General features: G+C 42.7%; 1 protein-coding gene across 1 annotated transcript in view; it reads left to right on the top strand.

Annotated features, from left to right (window-relative positions):
* Positions 1-12,639, top strand: part of reck (reversion-inducing-cysteine-rich protein with kazal motifs) — a 58,638-nt gene that overhangs the window by 2,357 nt on the left and 43,642 nt on the right. The window lies entirely within an intron of this gene.

The following is a 12,639-nucleotide window of genomic DNA, read 5'->3' as shown; positions in this document are numbered from 1 at the left end:
AAACCTAATTATAGTTATGTGAACACAAGATTAAAGTGCAGCACACTGAGTTGAATTTCTTGGCTATCCCTTGGTATAAGCTATTTGAATTGACTATGTAATATCATGTTTTTCTCCCACTGGCAACCCGTTGCTATAGTGTTTTGTCAAGTCTAAATATAAATAAAGAGAAATAAACCCAGTAAACATGTGACATAGGATGAATTCCCTGACCAATAACCAAAGCGCCTTCATCATTTCAAGTGTTGATGGTAAAGAGAAATGTTATTTTCTTTCACGGTCTCAAACTAAAAAAAAAAGTATTCTGTATATAATCTTTTTTAACAAAAGAATATAGCATGGCAGCCAAACCAGCAGATATCTCCATGAATCATGAAACACACACACACACACACACACAGAACAACATTTTGATGATGGAACAATGTAGGATTATATTGCAAAATATTGTCAACTGAGTGACTTGTTGAGTTGTTTTACCACTTTTGCAATTTGAGCTTTATATAAACATCCATCCACTTGAGTACTTTACTTTCCCAACATTTTGAAAGAATCGTTGGTTAAAATTCTACCTTTAAAATTCCATTTGAAATCTGTCTTTCAACGTTCCCTTTTTAACTTTAACATAGAACCAAAAGGAACACATCAGTAAGTCACGTTTCAAACATGTATCCGAGGAGCTGCTGTCAAACCTTTTGTCTCCACTATAGTAAGTTATTGTCGTTCATTCATACTAAATTAACTTCCCGTTGGCATTTTGTTCAATAAAAAATATTGAAGGGGGAAAGTAAAGACAGTAGAGTTGTTAGCTTAGCCTGGTTACTAAATTCAACAAGTTCATCATTACAACTACTACGAATTTATTTTAATTAAAGCAAGTGTTTAAATAGGAATGCAAATAACCACTATTGGTAACAGTAAAAGGATAATGAATGTTTGACGCTTGACTTTGGGAGAGTTTGTTTTTTTCACTTTTTAGGTCGGCGGTAGTTTTTTAGCTTTGCTGTCAATTATAGTTCTTACAAAGCAGATCGCAATCATCAGGTCAGACTTTTCAAATATCGCATATTGGAATCAGCTAGGAATGGCAGTCGGTACATCTCTTGTCAAGATGTTTGATGTTCTCTGAATTGTTGGCTCTAGAGCTGTTTATTGTTCTAGAAGTAACTAGAGGGCTATCGCACGGTGATTACATTTTCTGCTCATTTCCTGAAAGTCTTTTCAGACTTTCTGCACAGACAGTGCCTTTATCATGTTATGCATACTTTATTTGGGATATTTATATCTTCGTTCTCCCCCCGAAATGAATATCTCTGTAAACCAATGCTTTCCCGGAAGCACTCCAGGAAAAAATGCAGTTTAGCTGTAATTGCATTCAGTCAAACTTTATTTTCCATTTCATTTTGAATGGGCTACAGTCGGCTTGACCGGGTTGTGACCACAGAGGATACCAGGGATATTAAACATAACAAGATTAAGATAACGTTGTTTTTTTACAAAATAAATGATATATTGTTTTTGTTTTACTGCTTTTCCCATAATGCCAAAAATAGAATTCTATTTATTGTCCACAGGTAGAATATCAGACAGGTAGGTAGCCCCTCCAATCATTACAAGCAGGCCGATTGTAATGATTGAATGGGCTTATTACAGTCCTGCAATAGTACTTTTTTTTTTTAAGAATATGATTCATTCATTGCTGTCAGGATGTGATTTTGAATTTTAGAGAATTTCAACATAAATATCAAAGAGGTTTTTTAAAGAAGATTACCAACTCCGCTTAAAAAAAAGTGCTTTTTTTTCCCAGCAATGCCTTGCTTCACATTGACACAGTTTAAAGGCACATTTGCGCAGAAAGATGACGGTCATTCAGCGACTTCGCTAGAGCAGCTGGGGGTTCAGGTTCTTGTTCAGGAGGGCAAAGAATAGAGCCAGTTTAGCTGTACACCGTTAGCAACGTAGCGCACTGTCATACTATAGAGGTGGAGTCCCTCTATTTCCGGTGGACCACGGTGGGACTTCATTTCGCAGAACAAATGTGCGCGGTAGTTAGCGGTGAGAGACAACACATTGTCTGATCCTGTATGAATTGCACAATGAATCACACATATGTTTGTTAATTTAAAAGATCATTTAGTGCGTTGAGAATGTCGCAGTTTGTCTTAAAGCTGTTGAAGTGTGACGCTGAGAAATTTCTGGGGTTAAACAGCTGGTCTTGCCTCGATGGATAAAACGCGTCACGTAAGCTAACGTTACATCTGTGTGTGGAACATACAGTGGGTACGGAAAGTATTCAGACCCCTTTACATTTTTCACTCTGTTTCATTGCAGCCATTTGCTAAAATCGAAAAAGTTCATTTTATTTCTCATTAATGTACACTCAGCACCCCATCTTGCCAGAAAAAAACAGAAATGTTTGCAAATTTATTAAAAAAGAAAAACTGAAATATCACATGGTCATAAGTATTCAGACCCTTTGCTCAGTATTGAGTAGAAGCACCCTTCTGAGCTCGTACAGCCATGAGTCTTCTTGGGAATGATGCAGCACGTTTTTCACACCTGAATTTGGGGATCCTCTGCCATTCTTCCTTGCAGATCCTCTCCAGTTCCGTCAGGTTGGATGGTGAACGTTGGTGGACAGCCATTTTCAGGTCTCTCCAGAGATGCTCAATTGGGTTTAGGTCAGGGCTCTGGCTGGGCCAGTCAAGAATGGTCACAGAGTTGTTCCGAAGCCACTCCTTTGTTATTTTAGCTGCGTGCTTCGGATCATTGTCTTGTTGGAAGGTGAACCTTCGGCCCAGTCTGAGGTCCTGAGCACTCTGGAAGAGGTTTTCTTTCAGGATGTCTCTGTACTTGGCCGCATTCATCTTTCTTTCAATTGCAACCAGTCGTCCTGTCCCTGCAGCTGAAGAACAGCCCCATAGCGTGATGCTGCCACCACCATGGTTCACTGTTGGGATTGTATTGGGCAGGTGATGAGCAGTGCCTGGTTTTCTCCACACATACCGCTTAGAATTAACGCCAAAAAGTTCAATCTTCGTCTCATCAGACCAGAGAATCTTATTTCTCATAGTCTGGGAGTCCTTCATGTGTTTTTTGGCAAACTCTATGCGGGCTTTCATATGTCTTGCACTGAGGAGAGGCTTCCGTCGGGCCACTCTGCCATAAAGCCCTGACTGGTGGAGGGCTGCAGTGATAGTTGACTTTGTGGAACTTTCTCCCATCTCCCCACTGCATCTCTGGAGCTCAGCCACAGTGATCTTTGGGTTCTTCTTTACCTCTCTCACCAAGGCTCTTCTCCCACAATTGCTCAGTTTGGCTGGACGGCCAGGTCTAGGAAGAGTTCTGGGTTAGGGTTAGGGTTCCCAAACTTCTTCCATTTAAGGATTATGGAGGCCACTGTGCTCTTAGGAACCTTGAGTGCTGCAGAAATTCTTTTGTAACCTTGGCCAGATCTGTGCCTTGCCACAGTTCTGTCTCTGAGCTCCTTGGGCAGTTCCTTCGACCTCATGCTTCTCATTTGCTCTGACATGCACTGTGAGCTGTAAGGTCTTATATAGACAGGTGTGTGCCTTTCCTAATCAAGTCCAATCAGTTTATTTAAACACAGCTGGACTCCAATGAAGGAGTAGAACCATCTCAAGGAGGATCTGAAGAAATGGACAGCATGTGAGTTAAATATGAGTGTCACAGCATATGAATACTTATGACCATGTGATATTTCAGTTTTTCTTTTTGAATAAATTTGCAAAAATTTCTACATTTCTGTTTTTTTCTGTCAAGATGGGGTGCTGACAATTAATGAGAAATAAAATGAACTTTTTCGATTTTAGCAAATGGCTGCAATGAAACAAAGAGTGAAAAATGTAAAGGGGTCTGAATACTTTCCGTACCCACTGTAGCTAGGTTAGCTAGCTAGCTAGTGTTGGTGACATGCAGTGTGCAAGACGATAGATGTAGTTCACTGAGCGGTTTCACACAAAACTAAACAACACTACTACGGCAAACCTTCGACTTTCTTTCTTTAATATTGACAAACGTCACATGTGTAATTCATGGCACAATTCAAACGGGATGATATGAATATTTGTCTCTTGCTGTTGACCACTGTACATGTTTTTTCCAAAATAAAGTTCCATGGGGGACACTGGAAGGGGAGGGACTTCACCTCTCTATGGCGAACACAACTGAAACGCCAGAGCTGGAAGACACGCCGGGCAGGTCATGTTTACAATGTTTACTGAGGGAATAAATCAAGAGAGAAGTAGAGTCATTTTAGACTAGACTTCTATACAACCAGAGGAGTCGCCCCCTACTGGTCATTAGAGAGAATGCAGGTTCAAGACACTTCTGCATTGGCTTCACGCTTCAGAACCGGAGGTTGCGGCCTGATTTAGACACCTGACTGACTGTAGCGGAAAATGTGTTCCCCTCTGTGCCTCAGCCTCCGTGGCAATATGCCCCTCGTCATGTCATTTCCCATTACACACACAGGACACAGTCGGTCAGGTCTGCCTCCTCCTTTGATTCTGCTAATTGAATATGAAATGAGGGGGCAGGAGAGACTCTACCATCTGGAGTTGTGTGTGTGTTTGACATCTGCTCTGTGTGTGTGTGTGTGTGTGTGTGTGTGTGTGTGTGTGTGTGTGTGTGTGTGTTACCTAGTTTACATCTGGTCAACATGTGACAGGCCACTCAGGCTCCTTACATAACCACACACCAGAAAGTGGGATCAACTTTTCTTAGAAATATGAATTGACATGTCTCCTTATTTTCTTTTGTATGCGATAATACATGCACATTTATGCAGCAGTCTGCATAAATTTCGGGTGGAGCGAAAACCAAATTCTGTTGAAATGACAGATTCAAATTGATTACAAGGACTGTGAATTCCATGACAGTGTTTGTAGTTTCCATGACTGACATAAACATAATTTCAGACACTCATGCATTCAGCTACTCTAGAAAGAGTAAAAGCCGTATTTAAGTCCATCACAGGTAGTTTTGAAACAAAGCAGCGCTGCTCCTCTCCCTGAATTCTGCTCACGTCTCCCTCACAGATGTCAGTCTGAAGCGTCTGGCAGACAATATAAGTTCTGTACAGACGGCAACCTCCGGGTCTGTAAAGTGAAGCCAATGCTGAAGTGTCTTAAAGCTGCATTCTCTCTAGTGTCCATCAGGGGGCGACTCCTCTGGTTGTATAGAAGTCTAGTCTAAAATGACTCTACTTCTCTCTTGATTTATTCCCTCAGTAAACATTGTAAACATGAGTTTATGGTCTCAATCTCTAGTTTACAGTCTTCTTCAATACAGCATGATGTTCATTTAGTACATTATGGAACATTTAGAGTCAGACAGACCATAAAGCAGGGGACGCTTTAGGGGCGGGGCTACCTTTTGATTGACAGGTCGCTACCAGAGCCATATACGGCAGCTATAGCACGTTGTCGCTCCTCCTGGGTGTAAATACGGTCACTTCCGTTAACTGGTTGCATAAAAAACAAAGATGGCGATGGGCAAATTCCAAGATGGCGACGGGCAAAATGCCGTACCTGAGGCTTCAAAACCAGAGTCCTCAAACCAATGGGGATGTCTTGACGACTTCTTATATACTTATATGGTTCTGTATCAGGATCAAGGGAACGTTGCACTCATCAGTTTTCATTGTCTCACATGTCACCAAAGGACAGTGTACTCAAAGTTTTTACATCTTAGTTTTTTAGCATAGGGATCACTATCACACCCCCCCCCCCCCCCCCCCCATCTTTATCTGCTCTTTATTTACATAATAAATAACAATGCATAAGGGTGGGGGGGATCAGCTTTCCACCACATATGCTCTGTTGATCCTTTAATGCTCAACTCCTTATGGCAAATCTCAAAGAATCAATGCACCGGAAGTGACCTTTGACCTCCATCCATTAAACTCTCCCCCCACGGAGTCTGCCGCGGCTCTGAGGAATGCAGGAAGGAGAGCGGTAGCATACGAGAGGCTCCTCTGCTCTGAGCATGTGCGACTGTGTGCTCGGGTTAAAGTGGTGTGGGGGGGGGGGGTTGGGGGGGGGACCCTAGCGGTCAATCCACATAGCTGTTATTGAAGTGCGTCACTCTCGGGTCTCTCAGAACACATACGCCTTCATTTTATTAAATGTATGACGCGTGTCTCGGTTCATGGCCAGGATGGGGCCACATGCGATTTTAGGGGTACCAAATCCATTACTGTTATTTATACCATGACCTCAAGAATACTCCTTCAGTGTTAACGTACACTTTATTCATCACTGCCCGTGAATAACTATAATTTACAATTAAATGTGAGGTTACACATTTTTTAGTGATGGGGGCCAGAAGGGTCCAGGCTTCATATCAATTCCCGCGCAATATGCTCACTACTTCACCAAACGCATGCATTTTAGCCAAAATGACTCTACTTCTCTCTTGATTTATTCCCTCAGTAAACATTGTAAACATGAGTTTATGGTCTCAATCTCTAGTTTACAGTCTTCTTCAATACAGCATGATGTTCATTTAGTACATTATGCTCCATTTAGAGTCAAACAGACCATAAAGCAGGGAATGCTTTAGGGCGGGACTTACTGTGATTGACAGGTCTCTACCAGAGACGTATACAGCATCTCTACGTCACTCCTCCACAATCCAAATATGGTAATTTCTGTTCATTGGCTGCAAAAAAAAAAATGAATGGTGACGACGGTCACAGAGGAGGCATGACAATGTTTTCTTCAAGAATTCAAATTAACACTGGGTGAAGAATTGGAAGTTGCAACCATAGGATCTACAAGGTGTCTGTAAGTGGTTCAAACTGTTCAAGAAACGGTTACAATACCAGATATGAAAACTGCATATTCACAGTTCTCTAAGGCTGGTTTGTTGTATATCTGTGTTGAGAATGATAAAACAGTGCTCCTCATTCAAGAAGCTCTCGTGCAAACAGATTTAAGAGAACCAAGTTCTTCGTATTTTGAAATTTCTAAGGTACGAACACAATTTACGGGCGGTCATGTGACATTAGTCTGCTGTTACCCAAGCCCAAAGTTTTTCACTTATGGATTGTGTGTTTCATTATTTAAATAAAAGTAAACATTGACTTTGAGACGGGGGAACTGGAAGAGTAACAAGATTGACTCGTTTCTGGATTTTAGGACTCATTGCTGCAGCACTCTATTCCTTCACTGAAGCAGGTCCTTTAATTCTGTTAAAAGACTTAACTGTATGGTTCTCCAAAACCAAGACTTCAACGTAGGACGTATTTAATTATGCTAATTACAAGATCTGTGTTATCTAAAGTTAGAGCGCTCACTGAATCCAACGTGAAGCGCTCTCACGAGCTCACCGTACGAAAGAAATAAGAGCCAGTTAAGATGGGAACATGTTCTTGCAGGATTTCCACAGCATGTGACACATTTTCTGTGTTTGGGTGCCGTTCATTCCATCCACTACCACACCCTCCAGCCCATTTCTTCACTAACACCTCGGCTCTTCAATGCGTTAAAGGCACTGAATGAATGAATCGATCAATAAGACGTTTTCATCTAGAAAAGTCTTAATTCAGTGAATTCTGAAACCTGCAAATGCCCAGAAAAAAAAGAGTGGCAAGCGCCACTGTTATGTCCACTCCTTCCTTCCACTCATACGTGAACACACACAGGAAACTGGCTGGCAGGAAACCCAGAGTAATGTTACAGTTAAATAGAAGGGGGGTGCAGTGGAATTCCTCTCCTTATCGTCCCAGCAGCTGGCTCACGGTGGTGCGCCTGGCTGCTGTTTCCAGGTTGTTGGTCGTAGCTGAAGCCGCTGCTTTTTCTCCGTATGAAGCGGGAGCAGCAGCCGGCTCTGATTGGTGGAGAAGAATAGCTTTCTTTAACAATGATAAGTTGGAACGGCAACGACAGAAAAACAGGCACTTTCCAGGCTGGTTGAAGATCTACGGTTCCCTCGCTCGCGTGCGTTATTGTGTTGTGTTCTATTACAGTGGGGACCAACAGACGGGGAACGCCAAACTCTGCTTTTGTTGGAATGTCGACGATGAGCCGTTCAGTATTCAGTTGACTAAATCAATTAGACTGCGGTTGACTATGAATGTGGGCTGTAAATCACAGCTTGTTGTCAAGTAGCAATCCTCTTTAAACTGTTCATGATGTGACTGAGTTTAAATTGTGTACAGCTTCTTCTGGATTGAACGCGTCCATCCAAAAAAATAATTACAATAACGGAACATTGTTGGGAAATGGGTTCATCGTGTCCGTCGACGCTCCCTCGAGGCGGTTAGGAGGGTGTGTCCGGAGTCATGGCGGAACAGTTGGACAGAGTTCAATTTTATTTTGAATGACAAGAATATTAATCAACTGATCAAGCGGGAACCTCCTCCAGGATTCAGAGCTGTAGAGCGGCTCGTCGGTCTGCGATGCTAACGTTAGCTACAGCTGCTACAGCGCAGGGCTTTCACTAGTATCATTCAGGGTTTGCTTTAGTATCAGATGATGCCAAGCAGGAGTTTGCCATAATTACCATATGATACCGAGCTGAATGTCCTCGCAATGTAGCACTCATAAAAAACGAATGTGTGTGTGTGTGTGTGTGTGTCCTTTGCATATCTCGAGAAGTGTTCATCTGATCTACTGCTCAGCGGACTGAGTGGAGCGTGTCGTCACTGACTGCAGACTTCATAACCAAACTGTTTGTAGTGGCGCAGTGAGCCCTGAGCTCGCACAGAGGCAGAATGAACTGTGAAGAATCAGAAAGACAACCAGTGTGACCGGCAAAAGGCCATAAACCAACCTCCACAATGCAGCGATTGTAATTATCTGGAAAGTCATATCTCATATTCATGGACTACTTTATTGCCTTCATACAAGCCCTGTAAAGAAACAAGGCAAGTATTGCATGCATTATAAAGAAACAGTGCGCTAGTCTTTCTGAATGTCAGCTCAACTGATCATTGTTAGATGGGTACCTAGACGTCGCTACAACGAAAAAGGAACAAGAAACTGCATCATCTGATCTAATGTTTTAGTATTTCTGTGGTAGTTTACAGCGAGCCCAAACAACCAACCCGGCACTGATCCAATATGAAACGGACATCATTGCCTGTATACTTGAAGTAAAGTTGCACAACATTGCGTGTAACTCAGCTCTGATCGGTCCACCCCACATAAACCAGTGTTTTCCACCACAGAGCAGATCCTCCTCTAGTTCGGCTCGTAGATGGTCACCAGCTGGCCTCCATTGGTTCACACCAACTCTTACACCACATCCATGTCACCGCTGAGATTCAGATTGTGACTTAATGTGGAATTTTCATGCACTGCTTTGTTATTGCCGGTCACAAGATGCTTCTTCTTGCTGCTTGTTTTTCTCTCTTCTGTCTCTGCAACGCTGTATAGTGTGTTTTGGATGTGACGCTTTCTATTTAATTGCATGTCTTCACACACGAGGCACAGATGCAGATAACGGTGTGAATCACACTGATGTTTGTGGTTTGATGCTGAAAACCGAAAGAAAAACACTGCTAATGTGATTTGCAGGCGAGACTTTGAACGCAGACACAAGAGACTCAATTTACCCCCCTAGAGTTTAGAGTAACCCCCCATGTTCCCCCTGGAGAGACCACATGCTGACACATCCCTTATCTGTGGGAATAAGGAGTGTGTGTGTGTGTGTGTGTGTGTGTGTGTGTGTGTGTGTGTGTGTGTGTGTGTGTGTGTGTCTGTGTGTGTGTGTGTGTGTGTGTGTGTGTGTGTGTGTGTGTTGTCAAAGGTTCTTGGATAATTCTGGTTTCAAAAACCCATTTCAGACACCAAATTTGCAACATTTCTGGCTTCATTGACCTGTTAAAGCGTAACCAAACCACCCCAAAAAACTGTGTGTATGAGAATTTAGTTGTGCTGTTGACGGATTCAGGTGTAAATCGTGATCCACACAGGGCTGAATAAGAATAAGAACAATCATTTCATTCCTAATAATTGAACGTGTGTGTTGTCTGCCATTAAGCACCATAGATCACAATGGTCTACAGTGACTGTGGGATGGATGGATTTCTGCCATGCAGTTGCGACACCAGTACTCTAGCCCCTCAGCAGCATTTATAGTGACTTTTTTTAGAAAAAACAAATACACCATGATATCTACTGTTGTATCTCGCAGCCCTATGGGTCCTACATTAACTCATGACACGGTCTCAGGGGATAGGGACGCTCTGTCAGTCACGTCGAAGGAGACGGAGACAGATGTCCTCGTGTTTGTTTTTCTTTTACACAATTTGCAAATGAACTAACTTTCCTGAATGATAATAATCTCTTCTTTGAGTTCAGATGACATTATTGAAATACCCAATCAAAAAAGTCAACATGTTGTAAGTTAAAAGATTAGATAGTAAGATGAGGGTTAAATGGTGGAAGTGCCACAGAATCGTTTGTCAATCATTTGTTTCACAAAGTTCTGTTTAGATTTGCAGTGAATGAGAGTGAACAGTTTACAGGCACTGTGTGAGGTCAGTACAGACGCTCATGCACAAGTCACACCGCTTGTTTCTATTATTTATTTCATTCACATTAAAGTCACATGACTCACGTATCATCATGTCAGCTTCCATTGCTCTTCTCTCTCTATCAACAGACCAACTGCTGCCATATTTGAACTTTAAAAACAGAGAAATAAAAAGAATTGATAGAAGTGGTGGTTGCTATGAAACTGTAGGTGGCTAACCTCAACTACCTGTAGCAGGAACAAGAGATAAACAGACTTTTTACATTATTATTTCAATCAATCGTTCACCTAAATAATTATGATCTAGGAACTTGTTCAATCAGGGGAAGAATACGTTTATCCACACAGTTTAATCCACTGAAGGGAAAGTGAGTGCTCCTATGATGTCGGTAACTACAGCCAGTGCCGTCGGTCAAAGTCGAATATATATTGTGACGGCACACCGTTAATAGCTTCACCGTTGGCCTTTAATTCCTCTTGCATCGCAGCTCACATCACATCGAACACCAGCAATAATTCCCACAGTCCTCAGTGATGAGCAGCAGCCTCGTGTTCCGAGTGTCCACACAGGTCCTCGTACGAGAACGTTCTGAAGGAAGTTCAGCAATGTGGCCGAGGGGCCGACTACACGGTGCTCTTCATTCCACAGAGCGTAACAATGTAGCTGAAGGGGTCCTGTTGTGTGTATGCTGAGCCAGAATTGGGCCAGCGCTCATTAGCAGCCAGCCCCGGGGGCCGCATACTGTACATGAGTGAATGGCCTCCATCATCCCTCACCCCCTGCCTCCCTCAAAGTATTATGTCACCTGCCATTGTTTGGGAAAGCTGTGTGTGTGTGTGTGTGTGTGTGTGTGTGTGTGTGTGTGTGTGTGTGTGTGTGTGTGTGTGTGTGTGTGTGTGTGTGTGTGTGTGTGCGTGCGTGTGTGTGAGAGACACACACAGAGAGAAGGAGGGGGGGGGTTAGGGAGGGAGAGTTCATTTGTTCTCTGTTCATTTAGGCCACAAAGTACCCAGAGAGACGATCAAAACCAGCACAACCGGGTCAACAAAACCACCAGACTTCCACTGTAGAGCCACCAGCAGGTTGACACCAGCTATTTTGAGGGTTGTCATGAATTTTTGAAAACGTGCTCTGTTACACACGCACGCACGCATACACACACACACACACACACACACACACACACACACACACACACGCTCATAGTGGAAGTCTGCTCCTCTTTCGAGCATCAAAGCTGAGTGCAACCCCAGTGATGGAATCCAGATCCTCCTGTGTCAGGCAGCTGAAGACACACCACTGGAGGGGTTGGTCACACACACACACACACACACACACACACACACACACACACACACACACACACACACACACACACACACACACACACACTTGTGTACTGATAAGCGGGTGCAATGTGCAGCAGCGACTGGAAGAGAGAGTTCCAATTAAGGACAGGGAGGATTTAAGGCCCCCCCCCCCTCATTATTCTCTCAACTGGACACATTTCAGACACTTGTTTGAAACCATCACAGACTTTTACACTTTATTTTTTACACTAGTGGATTAAAAAGCCACTCGTAGACAAAGTCCACATTCAGAAACACGTCCCATCTGTATCAGTTTTGGAGGTTTACTCCCACAAGAACGCCTCAGTAGTAGAACATGTTTCTTTTGGAAAATTCCAATACGTCGTTTTCGTGTTTTAGGAGCCCATGTCATTTCCCCTCAGACTATAGTTCTATATATTTTTGGAAATGTACTCTTTATGCTTTCTGTCTACGGGTGCTGTAGAGCGTTGGTGGATATGGATGTGCTTCAAGCGAGTGTTAAGTCAAGTCCCAAAAATTATAATTTGACAAATAAATATTGATTTAAAAAAAATGTGATTCTTTTTAAAAATGACTTTGAAGCGTCGTTGAGAAACGGAATGTAACTCAATAATGATTTTATCGTTTTTTCATAAACGTTGGAAGCCAAAATCAAAAGAATCAGTTGATGGCCCAGCCCTAGAATGCAGATAACTCTTCAACATCTTCCCTTCTCTCTGCTTTGTCTGTCGGTCAGACAGAGATCCAATGGAACCATCAGATTGACAAACATTCCCACCTCGGACCTCGTCCTGGCTCATG

Source organism: Cebidichthys violaceus, unplaced genomic scaffold, assembly GCF_023349555.1.
Source record: "Cebidichthys violaceus isolate CVI_PGR_0920_01 unplaced genomic scaffold, fCebVio1.0.p SCAF_15, whole genome shotgun sequence".
NCBI lineage: Eukaryota > Metazoa > Chordata > Actinopteri > Perciformes > Stichaeidae > Cebidichthys > Cebidichthys violaceus.
This window is presented reverse-complemented; position numbering and strand designations above follow the sequence as displayed.